Genomic DNA, 5691 nt, shown 5'->3' on the forward strand with positions numbered 1-5691 from the left:
TCATAAGAAGGAAACCAAAAGAAATTTGACGAAATATGAAACACACTCATTAGCAGCAGTTTTCCTTGGTGATGGTATTAAATTCCATGGGAATGGTTTATATCTTTTTATACCTTATCTGAACTGTAACACAACCCACAATCCTCCTTCAGCCCTTGAGAAGCCACTGAGACGTAAGCTTGGAAATAAAATTTGATTGAAATGCAGAGCAGAGCTTTACAAGAGTGCAGAAACTTCAGATTCAACTTCACCAAACAGCTGGAGCAGTATTTTTGCTTTCCGTGTTGGGAATGTGTTTGTTTTTATACATATTTCTGTGACCATGAGAGTTAACCACCCACAGAAGACTGAGGAATAGTAATGGATGCCTTTCCATGGGACTGGGGAATGCCTATTGCCTATATTGTAAAGTAATCATAAATGCTGCTGGTGAGGGACACAATAGGCACTATTTTCTGCCCAATATCACACAAACTCTGCTGAGTATCCTGAAACTTAATGAAGGAAACTGCTGACTTGGCCATAAAAATCTTCAGGAAACTAGTAATCTGTCACATCCTCCCCATTCCTATCTATCCCCATCACAAGCCCGGGTGTTTCACTTAATGATCCTTAAAGAGACAAAATATGTTGTCCACCTTTGTAACAGTTTGGACCTGGACTAGTATTTTTTGTCATTACAGGCTTTTTACTAGTTAAACTGGATTTTATAAACTCCATCACACAGGGGTTATGAATCCCTGTGCATGGTCTGTGCGTGATCTGAGCATGCCCCAATGCATGGTCTGAGCTCAAGAGGAAAAAAGAAAGGTGTCCTTTTTCCCTAGGCAGGCTATGTACCATCCCCATGCCTGAGCAACCTTCAGGCTTTTCTGGATTATCCCAGCTGTCAGGGGTGTAACAGAGCAGGCAGGCACCAGCAGGACCCAACAGACTTCCGGCTATTCTGTCGGCAATAAGATCAAAGTGGCCTGAGAACTATTCTGGCAGAAACGGAGAAAGTTTTCCCTATCAAAGAGTTCAAATGGGTCAGTCACTGCTTGTGTTTTGTCTGTAGCCTGTGACCAAGGCCTCTGTGGCACAGTGGCCACTCACAACCCCTGTGCCTCGGTTAGAAATATTTACAAAGCTTTTTTAAAGCAACCTTGAGGACCTTCCAGCATTACACCCTAAATTAACCAAGCAGTTGTGGCCTTTCTTTGGTCCAATACATAAAGACCTGTTCCCACCAGTAATGATGGCAGATAGTGGCCCATATCTGCTCCCTGACCTGTTTCCCTTTCTCTTGCAGATGGATGGTAACATCCTGGTCTCCTTGTACACGGAGCTGTGGTGGAGGCATACAGATGCGGCGAGTGACATGTCAGCGCCTGACAACAAAAGGCAGCTCTGTGCCGGTGTCTAACGAGGCTTGTGCTCAGCTGTCCAAGCGCCCCGTGGACACACAGAGCTGTAACAGGCAGCCCTGTGTTGAGTGGGTGGCATCCTCCTGGGGCCAGGTAAGTGTACTCTATTCCCTCATCCAGGTAGTTGATGAATTTTCCTTTTCTATAGAAGAAGCAAGTTTTCACTCTCTCTGAAATTCCAGGCAATGACTGGATTATCCTTGAAAAAAGCCAGTAACCTAATCTTGCAAATCATAATGGGTTATATTTTTCCCCATAACATCATACTCAGCTGAGATAATCAAAGAGATCTGAATTAATTTGTTAGGCCTAACCTCTGTGCATCATAATATAACATTTCTCCTGGCCAGCTTAAAAAAATAATCACGTCCCACATGATTCTATACAGCTCAGTCTACAAGCCAGAAGATTATTATCTAATTCTCTTTAGGAATACAACGCTGGTTGAGTGGCTCAATGACCTTCTCGGTATCAGGGATATTGGGTCTCTGTTGCCCAAGTGTAGTGACCAACTTTCCCAACTCACATGATAAACAGACTACTTACTCTATCCCCGCATCTAGTATGAGTTTCTTTCCTTCATTTAGCATTAGTGGCACTTTGATGTCCACTACCATAATCCTATACCATTTTAAAACCGGTGACTCAGGTTTGCTAGTGATGAGGACTGCAGGCCCCTGCAGATATCACAGCAAGTGCTTCACTGTGACAGAAAGATTTCATTGTAAGGTTTTAGTTAGAGATCTATCTGAACATCACTCACAGGTCCAATACATGGACTTCACTGGAAGATTCAAACATGCAACCAGTTGTTTGAACTTCACTCTCAGGTCCAACACATGGACTTCACTGTAAGGTTCAAACTATCAGTTTATTGTCCACTTACATGTCTAATATGTCACAATGCAGGTTTTATGGACACAATGCACTATTGCAATTAGCGACAGAAACAACAACACAAAATCACACAGCATACACTATTACAGAACTCAGTGATGACCAGAAAAAAATGTACTAGTACAGTTGTAAGAAGTGGGCAAGCTAGTACCAACAGCAATCATAAAGCATGCCACACATGTCTTAGTCACTTACCCTCTCTCAGGTAATGGTTCTCAATCCCGAGGAAGATATTCTTATCTGATGTCTCAAATAAGGGGGGAAGAATTTCCTACATTCCAGCTGTATGGTTGGAAAAGCTTCTCTCTCCCACAAAATTCTGCCCTAAATCTAACAGTTTTTATACTGTAAAGATGGAGTGTGGTGGGCAGAGGCATGCCTGAAGGGACTTGGACTATCTAGAATGTTTATCTTTGGTGGTATGATGAGATTTCCCTTTACCTCTCCTGGGCACCAACTACTAAGTGTGCGATAACTACCACACTCGTGACTCAGCCAAATTAACATATCTTGATACTTAGCCAGATTAACATATTTCACACATACATGATTTACATTTAACACTATCTAGAAGAGTAGATAGTGGTTTAATATGAGACTCAGGGCAAAATGACTGTTATCTGGTGTTTGGTTCTATTCAGATTTTGATCCTTTGTCTGCTGTTCCACTCTGCGATGACTCAGGGCTGGGTCATTTTCCACAATGCCCCCTTGAGTCTTCATAGTAAAGGGTCTGTCAAGGCAAGACAGAGCTGAGCTGAATTAACACCTTTCTGCATCTTGCCTTTTTTCACCAAGAGCTCTTCCCTGGGTATCCTGCACATCCACATAGTCCAACAAAAAACATTTCCACCCACATTGCTCAACAAGGGGTTGGCCAGGAGCAACTGGAAACCTGGCAGTAGCTGCTTCTCTCTCCCAGTTGTCAAAGAGGGAAGGAATAGCAGCAGGAAAAGAGTATTATGTGAGGAATGCATGGTAGTGTAAAATAGGGCTCCTACCCATGGAGGATGCAGGAGGCAGAGGCATCTGTCAGCAGCCTTCCCCTGCCAAAAGGTGCCCTCTCGCACTAAGATCCTTTTCCTGAATATAATTTCCAGATACTTAGAAAAGCAAACTCTTTCACAACAATTTATGTAATTTTAAAATGCTTCATACCTATAGTAAATTACAGTTTAACCAGAGAGAGTTAGAAGAGTTAAACTGTAAGCACACGATTGGTAACCTTGAATAGGTAAGGTTAACTTCAGTATTGGACCAAGGTTGCAGATCTGTTGTGCTCGTCATGCTTGCTGCTTTGGTTTATTGTCCTGCAATGCTTTTAAATTATTAAATGGAGTGGGATGCGTTCTTGGTTCAATGTGTTTTTGGTTATTAACTATTTGCAGATAAATTGTAATAGTACAAGCTGCAAAATACAGGGTGAAAGGAATATATTGAGATTTCCTATATGGATCATAGGCTCTTGGCTAACAACATGAGAGCACTTTTTTTGCCCTAACAGATGTGTTTAGATTGAACTATTGAAGAGCAGAGATAACAACTCTACAGAGCAGATATAGAAATGCGCTTTTAATGGTACTGGAGAAGAATGAGGTAGGACAGAAGATGACTGCAGCTCAGCCTTCAAAGCCTGCAGAGCTGCAGTGCTTGAAATCTCAACAGTCACTGCACAGGAAACTGCGCTTTATTTCATTAATAGTCTTATAAGAGGAACATGTCCTACCTTTTACCTCCCTTAAGCAATTTTTCTGTGTTCACAGTGTAATGGGCCTTGCATTGGACCGCGACTGGCTGTACAGCACAGACAGATATTTTGCCAGACCAAAGAGAGGGCTACTGTGTCGTCTGATCAATGCAGTGCCTTGCCGAGGTAGGACAGGAATCCCTTCTGTCTGAAACCACTACCCTTTGCAGAGATGTTGAACAGACTAGTGACTTAACTGACAAATTTTGGATTTCCCATATCTAACAAAGAGGTCATTCTACAGCCCACAGAATTACATGGTACAAATCTCACCAGGCTCAAGCCAAGGCTTCACTATTTGTTCCTGTGAGCCCCAGAAAAAAACACCAAAACACTAGATGGCCAAAAACTGGAAAGTCTTCTAGGCATGCCAGATCCTGACAGAAAGATTATGCTACCTCTTCTTAAGCTACCGGTCTCCTTCTCTCTTATTTAAATACAAGCTCTAACTGGGCAAAAAAGGGAACTCTACTAATTTTGTTTTGAGGCAAATAAACTCCACTGTCAACATCGTAAAGACATATCTACATGAGACCTAGATGCATAAATTATGCCCAGTCATGACTGGAAATTAATATCATTGCCTCTTTGTCTCCCATTTGTGTATTATCATTATCTGTGTGACAGATAGGTGGGAACCAAGTGTGAGACTGTGTTGAAGGGAAAAGGAGTGTTTCAGAGAATCAATTTTGTTTGCACTGGCTGTAAAGCCATAAAAAAGTTGTAAAGCCATTAAAAAGTTACAAAGCCCTGCTGGGTCTTACTGGTTGCAACTTTACTCATTGCATCTTTTCAGTGGACCTCTGCTTTGGTACTTTTGGAGAGGACATTTGAGCCAAATCCCCAGATAATTCAAATGGCTGTTTAGCTCCCATAGAGATGCACCTACTGAGGGCTTGGATCCGAGTACAGTTACAAGCTGCCTTCCAGAGTGCTGGAGTTACCCTCACTTGCCCCATTGAAGACCTGACCCATACAGTGCTCTGCGTGAACTATGTTTTGGTATATAGCAAGGCTTGCTGTCCCCAGAGCTTACGTGACACCCGAACCAGTGTGTGCTTATTCCCTGAGCAGCTTGGTGACAGATGACTCCTTCTTCCCTCCTGCCCACAGGCCACTGAGTACCCAAAACTGCTGGACCGACGTCTGTGGCGTGCACTGGAGGGTCAGCCTGTGGACCGTCTGCACAGCTACATGCGGAAACTATGGCTTCCAGTCCCGGCGCGTGGATTGCGTGCACGTCCGCACCAACAAGCCCGTGCTGGAGCATCATTGCTCCTGGAGGCCACGGCCAGCAAACTGGCAACGTTGCAACATCATGCCCTGTGAAAATGGTATTTTGCTGAGAGAAGGCAGTGCCACATGGGGGGAGGAGGGAGGAGAAAAGAAAGCAGAGCCATCTCTCAGAAATGCAGCACTGGGCCTTGCAACTGAGCACCCTGGGGAACCTCCAGGCTGAGTGTCTGAAAAATGCAGTGCGCAAAACTCAGTGCCCTGGAGGGCAATGGTGCCGATTATGGTTTGTAGGTGATGGTGTTAGCACTGGAATTGTGTCCACTTACTAACAGCATGTGAAATGATTGATGCAGTCTTAACCTTCTGTTAATGATGCAGACAGAAAGAAAAACATGAATCATAAGCA

At 43.5% G+C, this 5691-nt stretch overlaps 1 long non-coding RNA gene across 1 annotated transcript; it reads left to right on the plus strand.

Moving 5' to 3' along the window:
- Positions 1-1406: 1406 nt before the first annotated feature.
- Positions 1407-5398, plus strand: LOC104280065. The gene is made up of 3 exons (XR_717877.1): positions 1407-1499; positions 4066-4175; positions 5163-5398. It is a non-coding gene; the product is annotated as an uncharacterized LOC104280065 (long non-coding RNA).
- The last annotated feature ends 293 nt before the right edge of the window (positions 5399-5691 follow it).

This window comes from Apaloderma vittatum, unplaced genomic scaffold, assembly GCF_000703405.1.
Source record: "Apaloderma vittatum isolate BGI_N311 unplaced genomic scaffold, ASM70340v1 scaffold16030, whole genome shotgun sequence".
Classification (NCBI taxonomy): Eukaryota; Metazoa; Chordata; class Aves; order Trogoniformes; family Trogonidae; genus Apaloderma; species Apaloderma vittatum.